Here is a 14213-nt window from a genome sequence, read left to right on the forward strand (position 1 = left end):
CGGGATCCACTAGGCTTCCATCGATGGCGTAGCCAGAGTCCATTGTTAGGATTCTGGTTGCCATAGTAGCCATCGCGGCCCGCTATCGTGTAGCAGGCCGGCGATGGCAGCTTAACCCCTAAGAAGCCGCGATCGCTATTGAACGCGGCTTCTAAGGGGTTAATCGGCGGGGACCGCCGCGATCGGTCCCTGCACACTAAGCTGTGATAGCCTGCTGTCGGAAACAGCAGGTATCACAGCTCAAACACGCGCCGGGATTAAATGGCGCCGTGTTTACTCAGGTCAGTAATAGTACTGACCTGAGCGCGAACGTTCTACTTAGCAGGACGTACTATTACTGACCTGAGCGCGAAGGGGTTAACAACAGGTTCCCTGTATTGTGGACAAAGACATACGCGCTGGGGGGGGGGCTTGCAGTGTTTTGCGGTGTATCGCGCCATGGAAAAGGATTTTAATGATAAAATAATTACGATATTACAAATACGCCCTATATTAAAGTGGACTCTAAATAAAGAAATTCCCTGTACAAAATGTTTAACTGGATTTCCGCACTATGTATATAATTACATCAGAATACATACCTACCTACCTACACTCATTATATTAAACTCACATATTACGTATAGACCTATATGTGCACATTCAATATCCTTAGCGTCCTCAGCCCATTTAGTTAGGCTGTGCAATGTGAGAAGGGTGGAGGACAGCGCGGTGTGCGTAGTAAGCCGCAAAAAAATCTCCCGGCTAATACATATATACGGCACCAGAACAAAGCTCAGTACATATATCCAGCACCAGAACAAAGCTCGGTACAAATATACAGCCCCAGAACAAAGCTCAGTACATAAATACAACACCAGAACCAAGCTCAGTACATATATACAACACCAGATCAAAGCTCAGTACATATATACAGCACCAGAACAAAGCTCAGTACATACATACAGCACCAGAACAAAGCTCAGTACATATTTACAGCACCAGAACAAAACTCAGTACATATATATACAGCACCAGAACAAAAATCAGTACATATATACAGCACCATAACCAAACTCACTACATATATACAGCACCAAAGAGAAGCTCGGAACATAAATACAACTCCAGAACCAAGCAGAGTACATATATACAGCACCAGAGTGAAGCTCAGTACATATATACAGTACCAGAACAAGCTCAGTACATATATACACAGCACCAGAACCAAGCTCCGTAAATATATACAGCACAAGAACCAAACTCAGTACATATATACAATACCAGAACCAAGCTCAGCAAATAAATACAGCACCAAAACTAAACTCAGTACATATGTACTGCACCAGAAACAAGCGCAGTACAGTATATTTTGAGCTTGGTTGTTATGATGTATATATGTAATGAGCTTGGTTTTGGTATTCTATTTATGTACTGAGTGTGGTTCTGATGCTGTATATATGTATTGAGCTTAGTTGTGGTGCTGTATATATGTACCGAGCTTTGTTCTGGTGCTGTATATATGTACTGAGCTTTGTTCCGATCCTGTATATATGTACTGAGCTTGGTCCTGTATATATGTAATAAGCTTTGTTGTGGTGCTGTATATATGTACTGAGCTTGGCTCTGGTACTGTATTTATATGCTAAGCTTGGTTCTGGAGTTGTATATATGTTCTCAGCTTGTCTTTATATACAGTGAAGGAAATAAGTATTAGATCCCTTGCTGATTTTGTAAGTTTGCCCACTGTCAAAGTCATGAACAGTCTAGATTTTTTAGGCTAGGTTAATTTTACCACTGAGAGATAGATTATATTTAAAAAAAAAACTGAAAATCACATAGTCAAAATTATATATATTTATTTGCATTGTGCACAGAGAAATAAGTATTTGATCCCCTACCAACCATTAAGAGTTCAGCATCCTCCAGACCAGTTACATGCTCCAAATCAACTTGGTGCCTGCATTAAAGACAGCTGTCTTAAATGGTCACCTGTATAAAAGACTCCTGTCCACAGACTCAATTAATCAGTCTGACTCTAACCTCTACAACATGGGCAAGACCAAAGAGCTTTCTAAGGATGTCAGGGACAAGATCATAGACCTGCACAAGGCTGGAATGGGCTACAAAACCATAAGTAAACGCTGGGTGAGAAGGAGACAACTGTTGGTGCAATAGTAAGAAAATGGAAGACATACAAAATGACTGTCAATCGACATCGATCTGGGGCTCCATGCAAAATCTCACCTCGTGGGGTATCCTTGAACCTGAGGAAGGTGAGAGCTCAGCCGAAAACTACACGGGGGGAACTTGTTAATGATCTCAAGGCAGCTGGGACCACAGTCACCAAGAAAACCATTGGTAACACATTACGCCGTAATGGATTAAAATCCTGCAGTGCCCGCAAGGTACCCCTGCTCAAGAAGGCACATGTACAGGCCCGTCTGAAGTTTGCAAATGAACATCTGGATGATTCTGAGAGTGATTGGGAGAAGGTGCTGTGCTCAGATGAGACTAAAATTGAGTTCTTTGGCATTAACTCAACTCGCCGTGTTTGGAGGAAGAGAAATGCTGCCTATGACCCAAAGAACACCATCCCCACTGTCAAGCATGGAGGTGGAAACATTATGTTTTGGGGGTGTTTCTCTGCTAAGGGCACAGGACTACTTCACCGCATCAATGGGAGAATGGATGGAGCCATGTACCGTCAAATCCTGAGTGACCACCTCCTTCCCTCCACCAGGACATAAAAAATGTCTCGTGGCTGGGTCTTCCAGCACGACAATGACCCGAAACATACAGCCAAGGCAACAAAGGAGTAGCTCAAAAAGAAGCACATAAAGGTCATGGAGTGGCCTAGCCGGTCTTCAGACCTTAATCCCATCGAAAACTTATGGAGGGAGCTGAAGATCCGAGTTGCCAAGCGACAGCCTCAAAATCGTAATGATTTACAGATGATCTGCAAAGAGGAGTGGGCCAAAATTCCATCTAACATGTGTGCAAACCTCATCATCAACTACAAAAAACGTCTGACTCCTGTGCTTGCCAACAAGGGTTTTGCCACCAAGTATTAAGTCTTGTTTGCCAAAGGGATCAAATACTTATTTCTCTGTGCACAATGCAAATAAATATATATAATTTTGACTATGTGATTTTCAGTTTTTTGTTGTTTTTTTAGATAATCTATCTCTCACTGGTATAATTAACCTAGCCTAAAAATTATAGACTGTTCATGACTTTGACAGTGGGCAAACTTACAAAATCAGCAAGGGATCAAATACTTATTTCCTTCACTGTATGTTCTTGAACTTGGTTGTTATGATGTATATAACTCCAAAACCAAGTTCAGTACATATATATGCAGCACCAGAACAAAGCTTAGTACATAAATACAGCATAAGCACAAATACATCTCAGTACAGAGATCATTTGCAAATTCAGCTTAACCCCTGCCATATAAGTTTGTACGGCATAAAACTACAGCTCCCAGTATAGCCAGATTGATAGTAAGGATATGCTGGGAGTTGCTGTTTCACAAAAAAAGAACGAAACACCCATCATCTCGCTGCACATCATACAGTGACTACAGTACTGATCTGTCACAGGGAGAATAAACATTTACATTTAGTGATTTACCGGTGACGTCTTCTCGTCTTGGAGTCATTCTTTTTCTCTTTTCTTTTCCATTTGGTCCAGACCTCTATGATGACGCCTCCTGGCCACGACCCATTTTTGTTTAGTTTGCCACTCAGATGTCTTCGGAAGCTCACTTTCTCAACATCTCCAAACCTAAAAGCGAGATAAAATTCTCATGGTGCCACACTCTATGCCCCCTAAATATAATAGTATCATACACTATGCCCGAATATAATATTCATATACTGTGTCTATGAATAAAATTGTGTCAAACACTGTAAACTAATGAAACACACACACAGTTCCTCCTGTAGATAGTGCCCCTCATAGAGCCCTCCGTACATAGTTCTCCCCAAGGAGCCCTTTGTAGATAGGAGCGTCCCCTGTAGATAGAGCCCCCTGTAGCATTCCCTGTAGATAGGGCCACCTGTGGCATTCCATGTAGATAGGGCCTCCTGTGGCGTTCCATGTAGAAAGGGCCCCCTGCAGCGTCCCCTGTAGATCGTGCCCCCTGAGGCGTTCCCTGTAGATCGTACCCCCTGTGGCGTCCCCTGTAGAAAATTCCCCTCTGAGGTGTTCCCTGTAGATAGAGCCCCCTGAGGCGTTCCCTGTAGATAGTGCCCCCTGAAGCGTTCCCTGTAGATAGTGCCCCCTGAGGCATTCCCTGTAGATAGTGCCCCCTGAGGCGTTCCATGTAGATAGGACCCCTATAGAGTCCCCTGTAGTTAGGTCCCCTATACAATCCCCCATAGTTAGGTCCCCTATATGGTACCCTGTAGATAGGGGCCCCTATATAGTCCCCTGTAGTTAGTGCCCCTATATAGTCCCCTGTAGTTAGTGCCCCCTCTATAGTCCCCTGTGCCAAGTTCCCACCAGATCCCACCCCTGGATGCACCCATACAGTATAAAGCCCACACAGATGTCCCCATGCAGTATAATGGCCCAACATATTCCCCCATAAAGCATAATGTCCTATAGCTGCCCCATACAGCAAAACGCCCCCATACAGTATAATGCCCACACAGATGCCCCCATATAGTATAATGTCCCCATACACTATAGTATACCATGCAGCATAATGCCCCCACAGTATAATACATTAAAGCTGCCACCATACAGTATAATGCCCCCACAGCTGCCCCATACAGTATAATGCCCTTAGAGTCCCCTATACAGTATAATGCCCCAAAGCTGCGCTTACACAGTATAATGCCCCCTTAGCTCCCATATACAGTATAATGCCCCCCATACAGTATAATGCCCCTTTAGCTGCCACCATACAGTATAATGCAGTCTTAGCTGCCCCTAGTGTCAGTGCCCACATATAAAGTGCCAGTGCCCATGTAGATAGTGCCACACACAGTGCCCATGTAGAAAGCACCACAGTACCCATGTAGATAGTGCCACCCCCCACCCCTTGAAGATAGTGCTATTGGAACTTCTACCTCTAGGACGGAATCCCCAGCCAGAGCATTGGCCACGCTGTGGCCAGGGATTCCGCTCCAGGGAGAGCCACTGGCGTCACTGTCCATTTATGGACAGTGACATCAGGGGTTCCCTCTAGGAGCGGAATCCCCGGCCACAGAGTCGGTCACGCTCTGGCAGCGGATTTTGCTCAAGGAGGAGCCACTGACATTACTGTCCACATATGGACAGTAACGTCAGGGGTTCCCTCAAGAAGGGGATTATCCGGCCAGAGCGTCTGCAATGCTCTGGATGGGGATTCCGCTCTATAAGGAGCACATGATGTAATTGCTCATATATGCAAACAAGCTGCTTGACAAAGGCTTCATTGAGCAGCTGTAACGCTGAACTACTTTCTTGCACCAATGGTAGAATAAATCCATTTATTTTTTATTTTCAACTTGGGAGTGCTGCCTCTTCCTCTTGTCTGCATATTGTGGGATCTTCTAGTCGGATTCCCAGAGAACGGCACCCATTTGCCCTTGAGGCTTTTGCTGTTCTGTTGTGCTGCCCATACCTCTAACTTTTGTATCTACTGTCCATATATGGACAGTGACGTCAGGGGTTCCCTCTAGGTGCGGAATCCCCGGTCAGAGTGTCGACAACGCTCTGGCAGGGAATTCCACTCCTGGACGAGCCCCCGACGTCACTGTCCATATATGGACAGTGACGTCAAGGGCTTCCCTAGGCTCAGCGCTTAAAGTAATGCTGTGCCCGGGGAGTCCTCTGTACTAATGCTAAAGCAGGGAGCTGACAGTTCCCTGCTTCAGCATTGAGTTCAACTGTATCTGCGTCCTGAGGATGCAGATACAATTGACACCGGGGCATACCCCCGGCCGCCCGGGATACGGCCCGTAATCCGGAACGGTCCCGCTGAATCTGGGACGGTTGGGAGGTATGATTGTGCAGATACCTCAATGCAAGTTAATTACACAAACATGTGAACAGGGGGCAAGTGGTATTATGCTCACCTTTTAGGGTTGTGCTAGCACAGGCACAACTTTGCTAATAGAATATAAGAAAGTTGAAATGGTCCTCAGCTGCTGCTCCTTCCTTGTGCGTGAGAAAAGGGCTTTAAAATCTTGCAGGTTGAGGTCAAATTGCATAAAAATTTTTGGGGGGATAATTAATGCAAGGATTTTCGGGCGCTGCTGAGAAGGAACAAAATTAAGCAGATGTTTAATTAATAAAGATTAAAATTCACAACGTGTTTCAACAGAATTTATGTCTACATCAGGCCATACAGTAAGAAACAGAGGTATTCTAGTCCTTCTCAATTAATTAAAATATCATCAAAAAGTTAATTTATTTCAGAAATTCAATTCAAAGAGTGAAACTCATATATTATATAGATTCATTACACGCAGAGTGATCTATTTCCAGCATGTTTTTATTTTAATATTGATGATTATGGCTAACAGTTAATAAAAACCCAAAATTTAGTGTCTCAGAAAATAAGATTATTAAATAAGCCAAATTTCAAAAATTATTTTTAATACAGAAATGTTGGCCTACTGAAAAGTATGTACAGTATATGCACTCAATACTTGGCCGGGGCTCCTTTTGCTTGAATTACTGCATCAATGCGGTGTAGCATGGAGGGGATCAGCCTGTGGCACTACTGAGGTGTTATGGAAGCCCAGGTTGCTTTGATATTGGCCTTCAGCTCGTCTGCATTGTTGGGTCTGGAATATCCCATCTTCCTCTTGACAATACCCCATAAATTCTCTATGGGGTTTAGGTCAGGCGAGTTTGCTGTCCAATCAAGCACAGTGATACTGTGGTTATTAAACCAGGTATTGTTACTTTTGGCAGCGTGGGCATGTGCCAAGTCCTGCTGGAAAATTAAATCAGCATCTCCATAAAGCTTGTCAGCAGAGGGAAGCATGTAGTGCTCTAAAATTTCCTGGTAGACGGCTGTGTTGACTCTGGACTTAATATAACACAGTGGACCAACACCAGTAGATGACATGGCTCCCCAAACAATCACTGAATGTGGAAACTTCACACTGGACCGCAAGCAACTTGGATTGACGCCTCTCCACTCTTCCTCCAGACTCTGGGACCTAGATTTCCAAATGAAATGCAAAATTTGCTTTCATCAGAAAACAGGACAAATTGAGCGTGACATTATTAAAGGCTATGTACACCTTTGAAATCTTTAAATGTCTCAGTGTTATTGGTGCAACTTTCAAATAAAATGTTTTTAAAATTATTTAGATTTTTTGATGTACAGCTGCTTTGCATACTGTATGCAGGGCAGCTGTATCAAGCGCTGAAACCTGTATTTGTCAGGTCCGCAGGACTAACAGGTTCAGTGAAAGCTTGTCCTGCGTGTCTCTGTCACGCAGGATTGAGCTACTATCGATCACATCTCAGTTCAAAACTTAAATGTGATAGATTACAGGTGGATCTGGCGTGACCCGCAATATCCGCTGACACTGAACCTGTCTGTCCCGTGAAACTGACGGATTCAGGTCCTAGCGCACGATCCAGCTGCTCTGTATACAGCATACAAAGCAGCTGTACATCAAAAAGTAAAAATAATTATTAATAAAAAGTATTTTGAAAGTTGCACCAATCACACTGATAGACATTTTCACAGAAAAGAAAGAAAAACAAAAATTTCAAAGGTCTACATAGCCTTTAAGGGGTGGAGTTAAAATCAATAAGGGTAAATTGATACAGCCACAAAACAATGCACTGGTCAGTGTTTAACAATGAGGTACAGTAAATACAGTAGCATTTTGTACTGTGTCAACCCATCAATCCTCCAAGGATGCAAACGTGGGTTGCCTAATTAAGGCCCCCAGGTCTCCCATCTTGGTCCACCTATTGGTCCTTCCAGTGTATTATTACGTTTTTAGGGATATATATACTGAAAAATGAGACCAATATTAGCTCACGTCACAAAAAAAACAAGCCCACACACAGCTCCATCGACTGAATAATAAAAAAAGTTATGGGCCTTAGAATATTTGAATTTTTTTGTATTAGTAGTAAAAGACAAAAATAAAACAAACAATATCAATTTGGTATCACTGTAATCATTTTGACCCGCAGAATATAGTTAACACATCATTTTTACCACTGGGTGAATACTGTAAAACCGAAACACAGAAAACAATGGAGGAATGGCTTTTTTTTCGATTCCACCAAACCAAATAATTATTAAAAACTCCTCAGTACATTATATGGTACATTAAATGGTACCATTAAAAACTAAAATCTCTTCCTGCAAAAAAGAATCAGTCGTAAAGTTCTGGCTATTGGAAGGCAGAGAGGTAAAAAAGAAAATGAAAAAAAAAAATGGATGTCGCAGGGTTAAACCACCAGAGAGATGAAGTGTAGTTGCCAGGACCTCTCCCTCCCCAATAGTTATTACAGTAGTGGAGGATTTGCCAGGTTCCCCTCAAATAGTTACTACAGAAGTAGAATGGAATTGCCACATCCTATCCCCCCTAATCCAGAGACAGACCATGATGATGTCACACACGAGAGAAAAGAGTGCCAACGCTAGAAGCTTCACCATGACCCCTCACGTTGTTACCCTGGCAGCCACAGCTTCACTCAACAGTTTACTAGTTCAGTGAGTTTTGGCATGTATGCTTTGGAGTACACCTACCACGTCTTGAGGGCCACTGAGGTATATATTTATCTCATTCCCCACTACCAGAAAACAGTAAACCCTGAAATATTATCTTAACCATACATAGAGTGCATTTGTGGAGCGTTTTGTGAAGGTGTAATCAGCATTATCTGTTCTGTTCTGTCTGCCAAAATATTCTAATGTTCACATTTTCTTGAACATTTTTTTTAATGTTGCAAAATCCTTTTTCCTACAGAAATAAAAACATACAACAATACAAATCTTATGCAGTATTTCGGTCTATCTGGTGCAATAGCATTGGATGTTTATATTACTTATACTTATACTTTGTGCACACTGGCATTATGGCTTTTGTTTTTAAAGATGCTACTACAGACCAGTTTGACTTAGGCCGAATACAGACGAATATAGAATTCGTCCGTGTGATGGCCGTTAAAACAACGGCCACCACACGGACACATGTATTGCAATGGGGATGTTCACACAGCCGTTGTTTCAACAGACCGTGTGAAGGGTTCATGAAAAATAGAACATGTCCTATTTAGTTCCATTTTCAACGAATCCCTCCATAGACTCAAGTCTATGGGGATCCATGAGTCCATCAAATTTCTTTTATTTTCCATTGGATAGACTAGTGCAGTACTTGATTAACCCCACGCCGTTGCAGCCAGTTTTCTCCTTCCTGATAGAGCATAATTTTTTTTAACCCCTTAGTGACCACCAATGACAACCGGACTCCTGCTCCAATGACCGTGATCTAAGTTTACTTCGATCGCGGCCGTTTAACCCGTTAAATGCTGCGATCAATAGCAACCACAGCAATTAACTTGCAATCGCGGGCCTCCGATGGGGTGTCATGGCAGCCGTAGGCATGTCCTAATAGATTGCCTGTCAGATTTACACAGGACAGGTAATAATGCTCTGGTATACTAAGTATACCAAAGCATTATAGCAGCGATTTAAAGATGATATAGTAAAGTCCCCTAGTGAGACTAAAAAAATTAGTTATGTGAAATCAAAATTATTAATAAAAATTACAGTAAAAAAAACGCAAACAACAATGGCGAAATTGCAATTTTTTCCATTGCCCCCCAAAAAAGTCATGATAAAAGTTAATCAATAAGTCCAATGTACCCCAAAACAGTTCCAATCAAAACTCGTCTCGTCCCGCAAAAAAAAAAAAAAGCCCATAAAATCACTACATTGACGGAAAAATAAAAAAATGACGGCTCTTGTAAAGCAACGATGCAAAAACAAATCATTTTAGTTCAAATGTGTTTTTATTGTGCAAAAGCCGTAAAACATAAAAAAAACAATACATATGTGGTATCGTCGTAATTGTAGAGACCCATAGAATAAAGGTAACATGTTATTTACACCGCACAGTGGACAGCGTCAATTTAAAACGCATAGAACTATGGCGGAATTTCAGGGGTTTTTTCTATCCCCCCCCCAAAAAAAAAGTTAATAAAAGTTAATAAAAAAATGATATGTACCCCAAAATGGGGCCATTAAAAAGTAAAACTAATCCTGCAAAAAACAAGTCCTCATACAGCTATGGCCCCTGAGTTACCAAAACAGAAATGATCCCATTTTATAAACTATACCCCTCAAAGCATTCATCTAGGGGTGTAATGAGCATGTTGACCCATCAGGTGTAAATTAGTGTACAGTGGATGTTGCAGAGTGAACAGGCATTTTTCCATAGATATGCCATTTCAGTGCCCAATATGTTGTGCCCAGCTTGTGCCACTGTGAAAAGACAGTTATCTAATTATTATATTGTTTCCTGGTTTTAGAAACACCCTACAATGGAGCCAAATATTTTACATGGACATACGACAGGACTCAGGTGTAAAAGAGCACCATACGCATTTGAGGCCTAATTTGGTGATTTACACAGAATTCGTTCACAATTGCAGGGGCTGATGTGAAACAATAAAAGTAACCCCTGAGAAGTGACCCCATTTTGGGAACTACACTTCAAAGGGTATTTATCACGTGGTGCTGTGAGCATTTGGATCAGACAGGTGTTTTTCAGAAATGAGTACGCAGATGATGATGCAAAGTGAAAAATTGCAATTTTTCCACTGACATTCTATTTCAGTGTGCAATGGTTTGTGCCCATGTTGTGCCACTGGAGACACAAATCCCTTAAGTTTCGGCACACTCTAGGACTTAGAAGGGAGGGAGCACCATTTGGCTTCTGGAGAGCAGATTTTACTGGGGGGGAAGCTTAGTTTGGGGTTTTAACAATATTTCAGTTTATAATGTGGGGGCATATGTAAGCTGTGAGGAGTACATCAGGGCATAATAAGGTGGTATAATAATGGGGTAAATAATAAAATAATCCATAAATGTGTGGTACACTTTGCAGCAATCCTTTTTGCATAGGCCAATGTCGCACTGATAAATGGTGTCCATTCTTAGTCCCCTTTTGGAACACACACTGCACCTATTTTGGGACCTTTCCTCCTTTGTAGTTTGGGAAACTTTGCTGAGAAAGTGTTGTCCTGTTATAATACGGGCCCTCCCGCTCCCAGATGTGCTTGGGCCCCCCCCCCATCCTGGTTCCCAAATATTAGGTCCTTGATAACCACTTCTTGAAACTGAAGGAATGTTCTCCTCTGGCCTGCATCCCCGTCTTACTATATTTTTCCATTGACGTAGCCATATGAGGGCTTTTTTTTTTTACGAGATGAGCTGTAGTTTTTAGTTATTATTTTTGAGTACATGCGACTATTTTTTTTACTCCAAACAGTGATTCTGGCATAGTTTTTCAATAAAAATGTTTACGCCGTTCACCATGCAGAGTAAATGTTCCTCTCTGGCCTGCACATCAGGATGGTTTTACATCCGCGCATTACTAGAACCATAACTTTTTTTTAATTTTCCATTGATGGAGTTGTGTGAGGTCTTGTTTTTTTACGGAACAAACTTATTTTTATTGATACTATTTTGGGACATATGCAGATTTTTATTGAATTTTTTGGAATAGGAGGTGACCAAAACACAGCGATTCAGCAATTTTAAATTTTTTTCAGCATTCACTGTGCGTCATAAATTACATTAAAACTTTATTCTGCATGTCGATCCTTGCTGTTACCGGAGTGTCATCCGTAATATACAGCCGACACCTGAGCCGGCGCCATCACAGCAAATTAATGGTACAGCGGTTTGCGGGAACCCCTTCCCAACAGCGCTCTATATATACAGCGGATGTCGGGAAAGGGTTAAGAACTCTCTAATGTTTCTTACACCCAACTCTTATTTTGCTCCATGAATACAAACTACAGACAATTCTGTGTAGCCTGATCCTGCAGTCATCTGTTTCTCCCCGGCTACTTGCTATCCTGCTAAACACTCTGTGGTCAGAGAAGGTTAGCCCTGTACATACACAGCATGATATAGCCCAGAACTTACAGCTTGCACAGAAATGTCAATGTGAGGGGGGTATCCCCAAATCTTGCTCTGATGCATTAGTGCAAAACATATTATGAATGGAAAATAACTAAACACTGAAGTTCTAAAACAATTATTTCAAACTTTCATAATGTAACACATTCTGCATATCAATAATCAATATTATGGAAATAACACATGACATTAACCCCTTCCCTCTTTAGCCACTTTTGACCTTCCTGACAGAGCCTAATTTTTCAAATCTGCCATGTTTCACTTTATGTGGTAATAACGTCGGAATGCTTTTACCTATCCAAGCGATTCTGAGATTGTTTTCTCGTGACACATTGGACTTTATGTTACTGGCAAAATTTGCTTGATATGTTCAGTATTTAATTGTAAAAAACACCAAAATTTAGCGAAAAATTGCAAAAATGTGCATTTTTCTCAACTTAAACGTATCTGCTTGTAAGACAGGCAGTTATACCACACAAAATTGTTGCTAATTAACATCCCCCATATGTCTACTTTAGATTGGCATCGTTTTTTGAACATCCTTTTATTTTTCTAGGACGTTACAAGGCTTTGAACTTTAGCAGCAATTTCTCACATTTGAAAGAAAATTTCATAAGGCTATTTTTACAGGGGCCAGTTCAGTTGTGAAGTGGCTTTGAGGGCCTTATATATTAGAAACCCAAAAAAAGTCACCCCATTTTAAAAACTTCACCCCTCAAAGTATTCAAAACAGCATTTAGAAAATTTCTTAACCCTTTAGGCTATGTTCACACGGAGTATTTTGGAGGAGGAATATCTGCCTCAAAATTCCGTTTGGAACTTTGAGCCAGATATTCCTCTCCCTGCACGCCGATTTTCGCGGCAATTATCGCGCCGTTTTTACGCTTTCTCCTGCCGAGATATACGCTTTCTCCTGCCTCCCATTGAAGTCAATGGGAGGTCAGAGGCGGAAGCGCCCGAAGATAGAGCATGTCGCTTCTTTTTCCCACGAGGCAGTTTTACTGCTCGCGGGAAAAAGACGCCGACGCCTCCCATTGAAATCAATGGGAGGCGTTCTCGGGCCGTTTCTGCCGAGTTTTGCGACGCGGTTTCCGCGTCAAAAAACTCGGCAAAATACCCCGTGTGAACATAGCCTTAGACTTTTCACAAGAATTAAAGCAAAGTAGAGGTGAAATTCACAAATTTCATATTTTTTTGCAGAAATTAATTTTGAATCCAATTTTCTTTATAACACAGAAAGTTTTACCAGGGAAATGCAACTCAATATTTATTGCCCAGGTTCTGCAGTTTTCGGAAATATCCCACATGTGGCCGTAGCGTGTGACTGGACTGAAGCACCGGCCTCAGAAGCAAAGGAGCACCTAGTGGATTTTGGGGCCTTATTTTTATTTCAATATATTTTAGGCACCAGTGTAGTGGTATGAGGGCTATTTTTGCGGGACGAGCTGTACTTATTATTGGTATCATTTTGGGGTACATGCGACTTTTTGATCACCTTTTATCCTATTTTTGGGGAGGCCAGGTAAACAAAAAACCGCAATTCTGGCATAGTTTTTTTATACAGCGTTCACCATGCGTTATAAATTACATGTTAACTTTATTCTGCGGGTGAGTACGATTCCGGCGATACCTAATTTATAGAACTTTTTTATGTTTTACAACTTTTTGCACAATACAACTATTTTTGTAAAAAGAATGTATTTTTTCTGTCGCTAAGTTGTGAGAACCATCACTTTTAAAAAAAAAATTCTACGGAGCTATATGAGGGCTTGTTTTTTGCGAGACGATCTATAGTTTTTATAGGTACCATTTTTGGATACGTGCGACTTTTTGATCAGTTTTTATTCCAACATTTGTAGAGCAAAGTGACCAAAAAACAGAAACTCTGGTATAGTTTTTTTTTTTTTTACATTTACGCTGTTCACCGCGTGCAATAAATAATATAATATTTTGATACCTCAGGTCGTTACAGTCACGGCGATACCAAATACGTATGGTTTATTACTTTTTTCAATAATAAAGGACTTGATAAGAGAAAAAGGGTGATTGTGTTTTATTTTATTACTTGAAACTTTTATTGTTCTCAAACTTTTATATTTTTCACTTT

The 14213-nt window shown here is 41.4% G+C and overlaps 1 long non-coding RNA gene across 1 annotated transcript in view; it reads right to left on the minus strand.

Moving 5' to 3' along the window:
* LOC142759860 (uncharacterized) overlaps positions 1-14213 on the minus strand; it is a 93182-nt gene that overhangs the window by 58563 nt on the left and 20406 nt on the right. Inside the window, exon 2 of the long non-coding RNA XR_012883204.1 lies at positions 6051-6230. This is a non-coding gene — a long non-coding RNA (uncharacterized LOC142759860). The remainder of the gene's footprint in view (positions 1-6050; positions 6231-14213) is intronic.

This window comes from Rhinoderma darwinii, chromosome 4, assembly GCF_050947455.1.
Source record: "Rhinoderma darwinii isolate aRhiDar2 chromosome 4, aRhiDar2.hap1, whole genome shotgun sequence".
NCBI lineage: Eukaryota > Metazoa > Chordata > Amphibia > Anura > Rhinodermatidae > Rhinoderma > Rhinoderma darwinii.